Source organism: Ranitomeya imitator, chromosome 4, assembly GCF_032444005.1.
Source record: "Ranitomeya imitator isolate aRanImi1 chromosome 4, aRanImi1.pri, whole genome shotgun sequence".
NCBI classification, from domain to species: Eukaryota; Metazoa; Chordata; class Amphibia; order Anura; family Dendrobatidae; genus Ranitomeya; species Ranitomeya imitator.
The window spans coordinates 78,985,236-79,001,953 of NC_091285.1; positions in this window are offsets into that span (position 1 = coordinate 78,985,236).

Below are 16,718 nucleotides of genomic sequence, written 5' to 3' on the forward strand. Positions count from 1 at the left end.
AACCGGAGTACCCGGAAGAAGCCCACGCAAACACGGAGAGAACATATAAACTCTTTACAGATGTTGTCCTTGGTGGGGTTTGAACCCAGGACTCCAGCGCTGCAAGTCTGCTGTGCTAACCACTGCGCCACCGTGCTGCCCAGAACAGTACAGAAAATGTAACTGTATCATCTTAATACCTTATCTGTCCATGTGGTGTGTGAGACATGATCAGACACATCCTGTTTAATTTATGAATGAGGGCTCTAAAAGTCACAATTTTTTTTCAGGGCCATTAGGGGGCCATCGCTATTTGTAGAGGGCCATCAGTTGGCCCTTACTATTGTTAAAGGGCTAGGAGGTGGCCATTACTGTTATCACAGGGCCATCAGGCAGCCCTCACTCTAAGGGTACCATCACACAGTGGCACTTTGATCGCTAGGACGGCACGATCCGTGACGTTCCAGCGATATCCTTACGATCTCGCTGTGTCTGACACGCTACTGCGATCAAGGACCCCGCTGAGAATCGTACGTCGTAGCAGATCGTTTGAAACTTTATTTTGTCGCTGGATCTCCCGCTGACATCGCTGAATCGGTGTGTGTGACGTCGGTTCAGCGATGTCTTCACTGGTAACCAGGGTAAACATCGGGTTACTAAGCGCAGGGCCGCGCTTAGTAACCCGATATTTACTCTGGTTACCAGTGTAAATGTAAAAAAAAAAAAACACTACATACTTACATTCCTGGTGTCTGGTCATGTCCCTCGCCTTCAGCTTCCCGCACTGACTGGTGAGCGCCGGCCAGCCGTAAAGTACAGCGGTGACGTCACCGCTGTGCTTTCCGGCTGTCCAGCGCTCACTGTCGGTGCGGAGAAGCACAGCGCCGAGGGACGCGACAGGAATGTAAGTATGAATACAAAACTCCCAAATACATATTGTGAGCGCACGGGGTCTGGCAGTAAATACGCCAAAAGACCCCAACCTCACCAAATCAGCTCAAAACAAACCATGCCAAAAGGAGAGCAATTCAGAGCAATGATTTATAAAACAAACTTTAATTGTCATAAATAATACAAAAACATATATCAAAATATTACACTATCTAATGACTAGAGCACAGGATGAATGTCCCAGGAATGCTGGAAAAGCGCCCATCCCCCCGCTCCCCCAGATGTAAATACCCTTGTAATGGTATGCATAAGGAAAAGCACCTACACTATCCAACCAAAGTCACCCCAAAGCAGCGGGACTCTATAGTAATGCCATTAAGTATGGTGGTGGAAAAAGGGTGCTAGCATCCATCCCCCTGAGGAAGTGGCACTGGTGGCCACGAAACGTGCGTTGGGGACCATCGCCTGACCGCCCCCCCCCTACCTCTGTGTAGTGGTAAGTGCTAGCACCCTTTTTCCACCACCATACTTAATGGCATTACTATAGAGTCCCACTGCTTTGGGGTGACTTTGGTTGGATAGTGTAGGTGCTTTTCCTTATGCATACCATTACAAGGGTATTTACATCTGGGGGAGCGGGGGGATGGGCGCTTTTCCAGCATTCCTGGGACATTCATCCTGTGCTCTAGTCATTAGATAGTGTAATATTTTGATATATGTTTTTGTATTATTTATGACAATTAAAGTTTGTTTTATAAATCATTGCTCTGAATTGCTCTCCTTTTGGCAAGGAATGTAAGTATGTAGTGTTTTTTTTTTTTTATGTTTACGCTAGTAACCAGGGTAAACATCGGGTTACTAAGCGCGGCCCTGCGCTTAGTAACCCGATGTTTACCCTGGTTACCAGGGGACTTCGGGATCGTTGGTCGCTGGAGAGCTGTCTGTGTGACAGCTCTCCAGCGACCAAACAGCGACGCTGCAGCGATCGTTGTCATATCGCTGCAGCGTCGTTTTAGTGTGACGGTACCCTAACTTTAGAGGGCCAGCAGCCAGACCTCACTAAGCATTTTTGGAGGACCAGCAGACCAGCCAGCTACTCTACTGCAATTTATCCATGTGAGGTGGGCAAATTTTCTTTTTCGTATTAATACTGTAAAGTTTGAAACTTGGAGGGGCAGCAGTCGTCCCTCTCAATTCATAGAGGGACAGCAAGCGGCCCCCACTATTTTTAGAAGGCCAGCAGGCATATTGTGGACAGATGAGACCAAGATAGAGTTTATGATGAAGTACATCATTCAAGTGTTTACTGCAAATGGAATGAGGCCTACAAATAAAAGAACACAGTAGTTACAGTAAAATGTGGAGGTTCAAATATATTTTGGGGTTGTTTTGCTGCCTCTGGCCCTGGACGCCTTGACTGTGCTCAAAGCATCATGAAACATGAAGATTCCCTAAGGATTTTGGGTTGCAATGTAGTGCCCAGTGTCAGAAAGCAGGGTTTGCATCCTAGGTCATTGGTCTTCCAGCAGGACAATAATCCCATAGTTAAAGAAACACCCAGAAATAGATGGAAACACAGCACTCGTGAATTCAGATGGAGTAATTACAGCTCCAGCAGCGTAAAGTTTCCCACCACTACCTCTTACATACAGATGCTAGAAAGAAACTGTGAATGGACACATTAAACCAGTTCATTTTGCCTGCTTTGATGAATTTCGGAGTACAGAACACCATAAAAAATATGAATTGGTGAATGAGTCCATGGAAAAAAGCAGCAGCAAGGCTTAGAATTTCTAAGGCAATTATCCCTGACTAGATGCCTCTTATACGATATACCTACTGCCACACGTCGCCGTAGACGAATTGCAGGTAAGAGCGGTATTATTAGAGAATAGAATCTATGTGAATTAGCCCTTAAAAAAGCTATTAGTTTAACATACCAGTAACAAGGACTGCTATTTCATTAACCCTGCTGGGGGATATAGTGGAGCATTTATCATCTAATCAGCATGATATGGAGGAGACCAGGATCTTCTGCACTTACTGCACAAACTCTCCTGTACCGGTTGTGAAATCCTGTATGCAGTATGAGAACTCTCTATATGATGAGCACCTGACAGCCCAGAACAAGGCACTTGATCATAAACGAATAGAACCCACCAACTTTTTTGCTTTTAAACATTTTCCCTTCAACTAGAAGGTGGATCCTCAGAAAAGCATTTTTTTCCATTACTAAGGAGTGCATCTGCTTGATGGCAAAGCATATGTACTAAATGCACAGGTACTAAATGCACAGGATGACAAAAATTAGGAGGCACTCCAGGAAAAAAAATGCATTTGAGTTTATGTTCTGCTGCTGTCATCCGATAGTGTAAAGAAGTCTGGCGCAATACAGCCATTGTTCACTTTGATAAGAATCAGCCTATCAGCATTTTTAGTTGACAGACAGATTCGCCTGTCTGTTATAATACCCCAGGCGGCACTAAAAACCAGCTCTGACAAAATGCTAGCGGCAATAAGGCCAAGATCTCCTAGGTGCAGAGAGACAGTTCATGCCATGTGTCTAGCTTGGAGACCCAGTAGTTGTAAGGTACAGAGGAATCACGGAGGACGCTGGTACAGCCGGCAAAATTCTCCTTCAGCAACTACCAAAACTTTCCCTCCTTGTCAGAATACCCTGTGCAACAGGGCCTGGGCGATGGGAGGGTATGAGTAAACTGTCCAAAACCTTTGAGAGTTTTTGCCTGCCCCTGCTGCATCTGGTGGGTGTCTCCCTAGTCTCCACTCCTTGGTTGTCCAAGGAACTGTGACCTCTCTGCCAGCGTTGCCAGATTGGAATTTTTTAAATAATTTTTCAACTAGGGCCGTCTGGTACTGCAACATATTAGACCTCTCCGACATGGAAAGGAGAGATGTAAAGTTCTCGTTGTAGGGTGAGTCTAGAAGGGTGACCAACCAGTAATTAGTGTTGACCAAAATGCGTACAATGCGAGGTTCACAAGAAAGGCAGCAGTACATAAACTCATAAGCTATGTGTGCCAGACTGCCAAGAACCAAGACTTCCTTGTCCCCACCAAGAGGACAACTGTTTATATTGTCCTCCTTGTCCTCCCTGTCCTCCTTGTCTTCAGGCCATCCACACTGAACAGTCGGGATGAAGGTGCTGTGGGTACTACCGTCTGTACTGCAGCCAACCAGCTCCTGTTCCTCCTCTTCATTATCACCCAATCCGTGGTGAGAAGATGAGATGAGGCTGGGCAGTGTAGCATCACCCAGTATAGTTTCTTGCTGCATTTCAACTTACAAAGCCTCCTCTTTAAAGGGAACCTGTCAGCAGATTTTTCCGCTATAAGATGCGGCCACTGCCTTTCAGGGCTTATCTACATCATTCTACATATAATGCTGTAGATAAGCCTCCGGTCTGACCTGCAAGTGAAGAAAAATAAGTTATATTAGACTCACCCGGGTTTGCGTTCTGGTCCGATGGGTGTCGCAGGTCTAGGTCCGGCGCCTACCATCTTCTTGTAACGCTGCCCTCCTTCTTTTTCATCGCTCCCTGGTATCGCTCTCCTGCACAGGCATACTTCCCTGCCCTGTTGAGGGCAGAGTAAAGTACTGCTTTGCACAGGCACTGGGCCACTCTGGCTGGGGGCTTATCTAAAGCATTATAGAATGCTGGAGATAATCCCTGAAAGGCAGTGGCCGTATCTCATAGCGGCAAAATCTGCTGACAGGTGTAACAACCCAGCTGGCATCAATGCATGGCCTCCCATCCCTCACCTGCATTACACTCAACTCACTCACTTCTCTGGGCCATCTTGTGACTTCTTTCTGTTGCCAGCTTCTTGCTGTGTGCCTCATGTCTGCTGCTTGCTCTGTGCATGTTCTGTGTGCATAGGGGGCGGCGCTGGCAACTCCTGTGTCTTATTAAGACTGTGCACCTTGCTAAGGTGTCCCCGGCTAATTGCCATGAGGCTTCCTGTATTTAAGACTTCCCTACCCATTGGTGGGGGCCTGTGCAACTTACTCCCTCAGTCAGTTCTTAGCTGCTGAGGTGCCAGGCCCTGTCTCTGTTACTCTTATGTTGTGAATTCTGTTGTTGAACTCCCTCCTGTGCTCGTGAATGGTACTTCGGCGAGTTCTGTCCATGGACTCCCTCTGGTGGCTGTGAGTGAAGCTGCTGCTTCTGAGGTTCCTTACACAGGTGACGTGGTTTATCCTTTGGTTGGCTGCTCTATTTAACTCCACTCAGATCGTTACTCCATGCCAGCTGTCAATGTTCCTGTTCTGGTTCAGTTCGCTCTTGGATCTTTCTGGAGACCTGTCTCTTCCTGCAAGAAGCTAAGTCCCCGTTATTTTCTGTTCATGGTTTTCTAGTCCAGCTTTCTTTCATGATTTTGTCTTGCTAGCTGGAAGCTCTGGGATGCAGGGTGGCGCCTCCGCACCGTGAGTCGGTGCGGGGGTCTTTTTGCACACTCTGCGTGGTCTTTTGTAGTTTTTGTGCTGACCGCAAAGATACCTTTCCTATCCTCTGTCTATTTAGTTAGTCTGGCCTCCCTTTGCTAAAACCTGTTTCATTTCTGTGTTTGTAACTTTCATCTTTACTCACAGTTAATATTTGTGGGGGGCTGCCTTTTCCTTTGGGGAAATTTCTCTGAGGCAAGGTAGGCTTTATTTTCTATCTCTAGGGCTAGTTAGTTCTTAGGCTGTGCCGAGGCGTCTAGACCTGTTAGGTACGCTCCACGGCTATTTCTAGTGTGTGTGATAGGAGTAGGGATTGCGGTCAGCAAAGTTCCCACTTCCCAGAGCTTGTCCTGTGAGTTTAACCATCAGGTCATTCCTGGTGCTCCTAACCACCAGGTCATAACACTCTTATGTCCGCCACCCAGGGCGGCGTTGTACCCTGGTCTGTGTCCTGTGTTTGCCATCCAGTGGGGCTTCGTACCCTGGCCTATGTCTGTCACCCAGAGGGGCGTCGTACCCTGGCTTGCATCCATGTCTCTGTGCCTTGTCCTGTTCCTGACTTTGTCCTAGCCTAGTTCTGTTCCTGTGTCCATTTACATCCCTGCCTTGGTTTCCTTTCCCTGCTGTGCATACTCTGTGTCTTGCTTTGCACTGCTCTCTGCGACCTTTCTTTGCTCCTTGCTCTGCATTCTGTGACCTTGCTCTGCTCTCTGTGGTTTTGCTCTGGGCTCTGCACTCTGTGTCTTGCTCTGCACTCTGACTTTACTCTGCTCTCAGCCCTGCACTCTGTGGCTTTGCTCTCAGCTCTGCACTCTGTGGCTTGCTCTGCTCTCAGCTCTGAACTCTGTGGCTTTGCTCTAAGCTCTGCTCTCTGGAGCTTTGCTCTGCACTCTGACCTTGCTCTGCACTCTGTGGCTTTGCTCTGTGGCTCCGCTCAGCTCTCACTCTGCGGCTCCGTTCCTTGCATTTCTACATCTCTTACTCTTGGCTCCGCCTCCTGCATTTCTGCACTTGGCTCCGCCTCCTGTTCCTGACTCCGCCTCCCACATTTCTGCAAGTAGCTTCGCCTCCTGCTCTAGGCTCCGCCTCCTGCGTTTCTGCACATGGCTCCACCTCTTGCTCTTGGCTCCGCCTCCTGCATTTCTGCACTTGGCTCCACCTCCTGCTTTTGGCTCCGCCTCCTGCGTTTCTGCATTTGGCTCCTCCTCCTGGCTCCGCCAGGAGCATTACAGAATGCTGTAGATAAGCCCCTGATGCCGGTGGCCTTAGTTTATAGGCCATTTTTGAGGTGACAGATTCCCTTTAAGCAAGTTTTAGATGAAATGATTTCCAAAAGGCCTAAAGTTAAGGATGACACATTTCCTTGGTAGCTAGACAAAAGCAAAAAATATATTTTCATATTTTACATTGTACAAATAACAAAAAGGGAAATGGACCGATGCAAAGTTTGGGCATCCTGCATGGTTACTACCTAAGAAACCACGGAAGAAAACAGTGTACTTGTCCAAACTAATGAAAGACGTGAGCTTTATTAAATAATATAACAGGTCTCAAACAACAGCAGAGGCTAAAATTGGCAAACACCTGCAGACTGCATAATCAGGGAGCGGAGCGGCACAAGCACTCATCACAATCCGGCATGTCATTATGCCTAATCCAAAACGCCATGTATTAGATGTAAAGAAATGTTATACACACATAAAGAACAGTGCACAGATGTGGACAAATACAAAACAACAGGGCATTTGCACATTATATCATGTAACATACCTAGTGGATAATGAGCGATGAGCCGCGCCGTCTCCCACCCTCCCCAACGTGCATTTCGGATAAACCTTCCTCAATGGGGCCTAAAGTTAAAGATGACACATTTCCTTGGTAGCTAGACAAAAACAAAATATATATTTTCATATTTTACATTGTACAAATAACAAAAAGGGAAATGGACCGGTGCAAAGTTTGGGCATCCTGCCTGGTTACTACCTAGTAGCACCACCTCTTGAAATAATCACAGCTTGTAAACGCTTTTTGTAGCCAGCTAGCTTTATAAAGTTGGGAAATTTGCATCAAATGGCCTTTCCTAATGATGGTACTGAACAAGCCACAACCCTAACAGGTTAAGTTCTAAAATCTTGGTCAAACTTATCTGAGCACACAAATTCCCAAGGGTGACTAAATCTTTGCATTAGCCCACTTTCCTTTTTTTTATTTTTAAAATGTTAAAAATGAAAATATATATATTTTGTCTAAAATACAAAGGAAATGTGTCATCTTTAGGCCTTTTAGATCTTATTTCAATGTCAGATTACTTATCTGTTCACAGTAACAGTAATTTTGACTAGCTGTGCCCAAACCTTTACATGTCACTGTATATGTAGAATCAATCATTGTTTGCGGACCATTTACACAATACAAGGGATAAATACCGTAACAATATTCATCCCTAATGTCACAATTCACACCGTGACTGTCACCCCTACGTCACGGATCGGGGTGACTTTAGGCCAACAGACGGCTATCACATGTGCAGGGAGGCTTATCTTAGTTATCTCTCCACTTCTACACTGTGATGAAAACACACGCAAGGCTATTGACCTCTTAGTTTACAGCAGGGGCTTATTTTAGTTATCTGTTGTGAGTTCTGTTTTTGGGCTCCCTCTGGTGGTTACTGATGGTACTGGGTGATTTGTGTTCTGCTGTCTCTGGTGTCCACCTGTTCTATTAGGATTTGGGAGTTTCCTATTTAACCGGGCTTTCTTGTCATTTCCCCGCCGGCTATCAAGGTTATCAGAGTGTTTTGTTACCTCAGCTTCTGGCTTCTGTAATCTTCAGGACAAGCTAAGTTTTTGATTTTCTTGTTCCACGTTTTGCTTTATTTTTGTCTTTTCCAGCTTGCATGTAATTGTTTCTTTGCTGCTGGTTGCTCTAGAGGGCTGTAATTGCTCCTCATGTTCCATGAGTTGGAACATGAGTTCAAGTAATTACAGGATGGTTTTTTGAAGGGTTTTTTGCTGACCGCGCAGTTTACTTTTGTATCCTCTGCTATCTAGTTTTAGCGGGCCTCATTTTGCTGAATCTGTTTTCATACTGTGTATGTGCCTTCCTCTCATTTCACCGTCATTATATGTGGGGGGCTGCTATTTCTGTGGGGTATTTCTCTGGAGGCAAGAGAGGTCTGTGTTTCTTCTAATAGGGGAAGTTAGATCTTCGGCTGGTGCGAGACGTCTAGAATCAACGTAGGCACGTTCCCCGGCTATTGTTATTTGTGTGTTCAGGTTTAGGGTCGCGGTCAGCTCAGGTTCCATCACCCTAGAGCTCGTTGGTGCTTGTCCTTTTGTGATTCCCTGCCATTGGAATCATGACAGTATAGCCGGCCAAAAATGTTTGGGCTGAAGTAGGAGGATAAGTAGTCTGAGGAAGTTTTGTTTTTTTGTTTTTTTGTTTTTTTTCCTCTCCTCTGAGGTTGCTGCCTAGCCTTGATTGCAGCCTGGCTGATTTTTTTTTTCCTCCTCTTAATCCTTGAATGGCTCTGACCTTAGCTGTTAATCATGGACGTCCAGAGTTTAGCTTCCAGCTTGAATAATCTTGCTGCTAAGGTTCAAAATATACAAGATTTTGTTGTACATGCTCCTATGTCTGAACCTAGAATTCCTATTCCAGAGTTCTTTGCTGGAGATAGATCTAGTTTTCTGAATTTTAGGAACAATTGCAAGCTGTTCCTTTCTTTGAAATCTCGCTCTTCTGGAGACCCTGCTCAGCAGGTTAAGATTATTATATCTTTCCTGCGGGGTGACCCTCAAAATTGGGCATTTGCATTGGCACCAGGGGATCCTGCGTTGCTTAATGTGGATGCGTTTTTTCTGGCATTGGGTTTGCTCTATGAGGAACCTAACCAGGAGATTCAGGCTGAAAAAGCTTTATTAGCTCTCTCTCAGGGGCAAGATGAAGCAGAAATATATTGTCAAAAATTTCGGAAATGGTCAGTGCTTACTCAGTGGAATGAGTGCGCCCTGGCTGCAAAGTTCAGAGATGGCCTTTCTGAGGCCATTAAAGATGTTATGGTGGGGTTCCCTGCGCCTACGGGTCTGAATGAGTCTATGACTATGGCTATTCAGATTGATCGGCGTTTACGGGAGCGCAAACCTGTGCACCATTTGGCGGTGTCTTCTGAACAGGCACTTGAGACAATGCTATGTGATAGAGTTCAGTCTAGAAGTGAATGGCAAAACTATAGGCGGAAAAATGGGTTGTGCTTTTATTGTGGTGATTCAGCTCATGTTATATCAGCATGCTCTAAACGCACAAAAAAGGTTGATAAGTCTGTTGCCATTAGTACGTTACAGTCTAAGTTCATTCTGTCTGTGACTCTGATTTGCTCATTATCATCCATTTCCGTCGATGCCTATGTAGATTCAGGCGCTGCCCTGAGTCTTATGGATTGGTCATTTGCCAAGCGATGTGGATTTAGTCTTGAGCCTCTGGAAGTCCCTATTCCTTTGAAGGGAATTGACTCTACACCTTTGGCTATGAATAAACCTCAGTACTGGACACAAGTGACCATGCGTATGACTCCCGTTCATCAGGAGGTGATTCGCTTCCTGGTATTGTATAATTTACATGATGTGCTAGTACTTGGTCTGCCATGGTTACAAACTCATAATCCAGTCCTTGACTGGAAAACAATGTCTGTGTTAAGCTGGGGATGTCAGGGGGTTCATGATGATGCACCTCCGATTTCTATCGCTTCATCTACTCCTTCTGAGGTTCCTGTATTTTTGTCTGATTATCGGGATGTTTTTGAGGAGCCTAAGCTCAGTTCGCTTCCTCCTCACAGGGATTGCGATTGTGCTATAGATTTAATTCCTGGTAGTAAATTTCCTAAAGGTCGTTCAATCTGTCAGAGCCAGAGCATACTGCTATGCGGGATTATGTTAAGGAGTCCTTGGAAAAGGGACATATCCGTCCATCTTCGTCCCCTTTGGGAGCAGGTTTTTTTTTCGTGGCCAAAAAAGATGGGTCCTTGAGGCCTTGTATAGATTATCGTCTTTTGAATAAGATTACCGTAAAATATCAGTATCCTTTGCCTTTGTTGACTGATTTGTTTGCTCGCATTAAGGGGGCTAAATGGTTCACTAAGATTGATCTTCGGGGTGCGTATAATCTTATACGAATAAAGCAAGGTGATGAGTGGAAAACCGCATTTAATACGCCTGAGGGCCATTTTGAGTATTTGGTAATGCCTTTCGGACTTTCTAATGCTCCTTCAGTCTTCCAGTCCTTTATGCACAATATTTTCCGTGAATATCTGGATAAATTTATGATTGTGTATTTGGATGATATTTTGGTTTTTTCTGATGACTGGGAGTCTCATGTTCAGCAGGTCAGGAAGGTGTTTCAGGTCCTGGGGGCTAATTCCTTGTTTGTAAAGGGCTCAAAGTGTCTCTTTGGAGTCCAGAAGATTTCTTTCTTGGGGTATATTTTTTCCCCTTCTACTATTGAGATGGATCCCGTCAAGGTTCGGGCTATTTGTGACTGGACGCAGCCTGCATCTCTTAAGAGTCTGCAGAAGTTCTTGGGCTTTGCTAATTTCTACCGTCGTTTTATAACTAATTTTTCTAGTGTTGTTAAGCCTTTGACGGATTTGACTAAGAAGGGTGCTGATGTTGCTGATTGGTCTCCTGCGGCTGTGGAGGCCTTTCAGGAACTTAAACGCCGGTTTTCTTCTGCTCCTGTGTTGCGTCAGCCTGATGTTTCGCTTCCTTTCCAAGTTGAGGTTGATGCTTCCGAGATTGGAGCGGGGGCGGTTTTGTCACAGAGAAGCTCCGATTGCTCGGTGATGAAGCCATGTGCGTTCTTTTCTAGAAAATTTTCGCCCGCTGAGCGGAATTATGATGTGGGTAATCGGGAACTTTTGGCCATGAAGTGGGCATTTGAGGAGTGGCGTCATTGGCTGGAGGGTGCTAGACATCGTGTGGTGGTCTTGACTGATCACAAAAATCTGATTTTCCTTGAGTCTGCCAGGCGTCTGAATCCTAGACAGGCTCGTTGGTCACTGTTTTTCTCTCGTTTCAATTTTGTGGTTTCATACCTGCCAGGTTCAAAGAATGTGAAGGCGGATGCTCTTTCTAGGAGTTTTGTGCCTGACTCCCCTGGAAATTCTGAGCCCACTGGTATCCTTAGGGATGGGGTGATTTTGTCGGCCGTCTTCCCAGACTTGCGACGTGCTTTGCAGGAGTTTCAGGCGGGTAAACCTGATCGTTGTCCGCCTGAGAGACTGTTTGTTCCGGATAGTTGGACCAGTAGAGTCATCTCCGAGGTCCATTCTTCTGCGTTGGCAGGTCATCCTGGAATATTTGGTACTAGAGACTTGGTGGCCAGGTCTTTTTGGTGGCCTTCCTTGTCAAGGGATGTGCGTTCTTTTGTGCAGTCTTGTGACGTTTGTGCTCGGGCTAAGCCTTGCTGTTCACGAGCCAGTGGATTGTTGTCACCTTTGCCTATCCCGAAGAGGCCTTGGACGCACATTTCCATGGACTTTATTTCGGATCTCCCTGTCTCTCAAAAAATGTCCGTCATCTGGGTTGTGTGTGACCGCTTTTCTAAAATGGTTCATCTTGTACCCTTGCCTAAGTTGCCTTCCTCCTCTGAGTTGGTCCCTCTGTTTTTCCAGAACGTGGTTCGTTTGCATGGGATTCCGGAGAACATCGTTTCTGACAGGGGATCCCAGTTTGTGTCTAGATTTTGGCGGACGTTCTGTGCTAAGATGGGCATTGATTTGTCCTTTTCGTCTGCATTCCACCCTCAGACGAATGGCCAGACGGAGCGAACTAATCAGACCTTGGAAACTTATTTGAGGTGTTTTGTTTCTGCTGATCAGGATGACTGGGTTACCTTTTTGCCGCTGGCCGAGTTTGCCCTTAATAATCGGGACAGTTCTGCTACCTTGGTTTCTCCTTTCTTTTGTAATTCGGGGTTTCATCCTCGTTTTTCCTCTGGTCAGGTGGAGCCTTCTGATTGTCCTGGAGTGGACATGGTGGTGGATGGGTTGCATCGGATTTGGAGTCATGTGGTGGACAATTTGAAGTTGTCCCAGGAGAAGGCTCAGCAGTTTGCTAATCGCCGTCGCCGCGTGGGTCCTCGACTTCGTGTTGGGGACTTGGTGTGGTTGCCTTCTCGTTTTGTTTCTATGAAGGTCTCTTCTCCTAAGTTCAAGCCTCGGTTCATCGGTCCTTATAGGATCTTGGAAATTCTTAACCCTGTGTCGTTTCGTTTGGATCTCCCGGCATCGTTTGCTATTCATAATGTGTTCCATCGGTCGTTGTTGCGGAGGTATGAGGTACCTGTTGTTCCTTCGCTTGAGCCTCCTGCTCCGGTGCTGGTGGAGGGAGAATTGGAGTATGTTGTGGAGAAGATCTTGGATTCTCGTGTTTCCAGACGGAAACTCCAATATTTGGTCAAGTGGAAGGGTTATGGTCAGGAGGATAATTCTTGGGTGGTTGCCTCTGATGTTCATGCTGATGATTTGGTCCACGCTTTTCATAGGGCTCATCCTGGTCGCCCTGGTGGTTCTCGTGAGGGTTCGGTGACCCCTCCTCAAGGGGGGGGTACTGTTGTGAGTTCTGTTTTTGGGCTCCCTCTGGTGGTTACTGATGGTACTGGGTAATTTGTGTTCTGCTGTCTCTGGTGTCCACCTGTTCTATTAGGATTTGGGAGTTTCCTATTTAACCGGGCTTTCTTGTCATTTCCCCGCCGGCTATCAAGGTTATCAGAGTGTTTTGTTACCTCAGCTTCTGGCTTCTGTAATCTTCAGGACAAGCTAAGTTTTTGATTTTCTTGTTCCACGTTTTGCATTATTTTTCTCTTTTACAGCTTGCATGTAATTGTTTCTTTGCTGCTGGTTGCTCTAGAGGGCTGTAATTGCTCCGCATGTTCCATGAGTTGGAACATGAGTTCAAGTAATTACAGGATGGTTTTTTGAAGGGTTTTTTGCTGACCGCGCAGTTTACTTTTGTATCCTCTGCTATCTAGTTTTAGCGGGCCTCATTTTGCTGAATCTGTTTTCATACTGTGTATGTGCCTTCCTCTCATTTCACCGTCATTATATGTGGGGGGCTGCTATTTCTGTGGGGTATTTCTCTGGAGGCAAGAGAGGTCTGTGTTTCTTCTAATAGGGGAAGTTAGATCTTCGGCTGGTGCGAGACGTCTAGGATCAACGTAGGCACGTTCCCCGGCTATTGTTATTTGTGTGTTCAGGTTTAGGGTCGCGGTCAGCTCAGGTTCCATCACCCTAGAGCTCGTTGGTGCTTGTCCTTTTGTGATTCCCTGCCATTGGAATCATGACAGTTATCCCACTGCTCTTCAATATACCACGAACTGCAGGGATTTATGTATATCCCGCTTACAGTTCCACTTGAACTTGCAGCTCTCTGGCGCCCCCCTTACCCTCAGATCAGATTAGGTACTGCACCTAGGGTAATTAGTCGCCAGAAAGGCTGCCTGCTATGTACTGGCTATTGGGCATGCTGCAGCGAGGCGATATAATTACTCCCACTCAGGCAGGAACAATAATTATCAACGCCGCCATCGCTACAACGACTCCCAAATACCCAGAACAAGGTATGCCGCCACCAGCTTCGATTAACGGGTCCGAAGCTAACCCGAAACAGTAGCGTAATTCCCTTCAGAAGACTTAGGGTACGTTTTAGAGCAGGAAGAATGAAAACTAGTAATTTGAAAATTTTACTCCGAAAGATTAGGCAGTGTTTTATCAAAATATTACAAGGATGTTACAAAAGAGACAATTGAAAATATGTACAAGGTAATTATAAAATAAAGGGATTAAATGAGAAAAGGTAAAACTCACATGTTCTCAGTTCATTTCAGGCAAAACCATGCTGGTAGAAGGAACCCCAAATGTCCCAGTGCATCAGGAGGTCTGTATAGGAACAGCTCCTCAGGTAAAACTCACTGCTGGGTGCCTTGCATAAAACTTATAGCTCAGCCTGGTGACATCACTAAAAGGGTTGGTTTCCTCAGACCCTACCCTCTCCTCAGACTCACCAAAGTTAACACAAATTTGTATAATGCTCGTATCTCCGCTCCAGAAACTGTCAGAATCCCAGCACACCCCTCATTCATCTTCTTTTACCATTGACTTTCTATTGGTACTAAATGTGGGCTAGTTGGGATACACAGTTCCGGATAAATCTGTACTTTTTTACCTGTTGGAAGTAGAGGCTCACGCTTACAGTGTTTGATAGATCCACCAATGGAGATTTGCAAAATGGATTTATTATTTTCCTAGCCAAAATCGTTGGCCCAATATCTCACTATAACAGGACAAAGAACCGCATGTCTTGAGAGGGATATCAGACCAGTTCTAGCTGGCACAACTGTCCACTGCAGCTATAGCGGTCGTAAAAATTCCTCTTCTACACAAACATTCCAGCAAGCAAAACACAGAGTGAAGGGGGGTCAACGCCCACCCTATATGTGCTGGCAAGAGAAACTAAAACTTATATTATACATTATCCTCACACCTCCCCCTTCTGGTGTGCGCTATGGAGGCAGGACCGCTCGATGCTCCTCCATGCGCACCTCAACAGGTTCACGCCGGCGGGACAGTCCATCTGCATTGCCATGCTCCCTGCCCCTTTTGTGTTTAATGATAAAGTCAAACTGCTGAAGGGCAAGGCTCCAGTGTAGCAACCTGCCATTGGTTCCACACATGGCGTTTAGCCAGAGCAGAGGGTTGTGGTCGGTCACCACGGTGAAGGTGCGACCGTACAAGTAGGGCTGCAAGCGCTGCAGGGCCCTGACTATGGCCAGGCACTCCTTCTCGATGGTGTAGCAGGCCACTTCCCTCAGCAAAAGTTTTCGGCTCAGGTACAACCTGGCTGAGCACAGCACCGAGGCCAAACTCGCTGGCGTCAGTCTGTACCAAGAAAGGTCGACTGCTGTCGACTGCTTTCAACACAGGGGTGTTGCACAGTGCTGTTATCAACGCCTGGAAGGCCCCCTCACAGCCATCAGTCCAGTTAACGATGTGGGGTAGCTTCTTCCTGGTGAGGTCCATCAATGGTTTTGCCAGACTACTATAGCGCTGTACAAAGTGCCTATAGTACCCTGCGGTTCCCAGGAAGGACATCACCTGTTTCTTGGTCCTGGGGGTGGGCTAGTTCACGATTGCTCCCACTTTCTCAGGTTCTGGCTTTAGGGTGCCCCCACCTACCCGGTGCCCCAGGTAGTGGACCTCTCTCATGCCCATCTGGTACTTTCCTGGCTTGATAGTCAATCCGGCTCAGTGAATTCACCTGAGCACCTCCTCGAGATGCTGCAGGTGTTCATCCCAGGTGGAACTGAAGATGGCAATGTCATCCAAGTACGCCACCCCGTACTTCTCCAGTCCCTGAAGCAGGAGGTTGACCATCCGCTGGAAAGTGGCAGGGGCATTCTTCATGCCAAAGGGCATGACCGTGGACTCGTACAGTCCAAAGTGTGTGATAAAGGTGGACTTCTCTTGCGCCTCGGGGTTTGGCGGAATCTGCCAGTATCCTCGACTCAGATCCATTATGGTCAGGTAGTTTGCACCAGCTAACCTCTCAAGCAGCTCCTCGATGCGCGGCATTGGGTGCATGTCAGAGGCTGTGATGGCGTTGAGCCCCCTGTAGTCCACGCAGAACCAGGTGGTCCGGTCCTTCTTGGGCATGAGCACTACAGGTGAGGCCCATGCACTCTTTGACCATTGAATCACCCCCAGCTGTAACATCTCATCGATCTCCTGGCACATAACCTGCTGCAACTGGTCGAAGATTCGATAAGGTGTTCGCCGTAGTGGGGCATGATTCCCGGTGTCCACCTCATGGACTGCTAACTCAATCCTTCCAGGTCAGTTGGAGAACACGGCCCAGAAGGGTTCTAGCTTGGTCCACAACTGCGACCGCTGGGGTTCGATTAGTGAGGCGCTTACCTCCACTTCCTCGATGGACCCACCGGCCTTGGCTTGGGCCAGCAGGTCCAGGAGGGTGTCTTCCTCCCTGTCTTCGGGCAAGCTGCAGATGGGTAGGGCAAAAGGTTCACGTTCGTGATGAGCCTTCATCATGTTGACGTGAAAGGCCTTTCGCCTACCCCGAGTGTGGTCAAGTGTGACCACGTAGGTGACCGGGTTGAGCTGTTGGGGCCCTCCCAGGCTGCCTGAAACTTATCCTTTGGTACAGAGACCAGCACCCACACCGCTAGACCCACGTGGTAGGTCCGCTCCCGGGCGTTCTGGTCGTACCAGTGCTTCTGGTCAGCCTGAGCCTGCGTCATGTTGTCATGCACCAACTGCGTCAAGGTATGCATCTTATCACGGAAGCGCATGGCATACTCCACTATGGACACTTCAG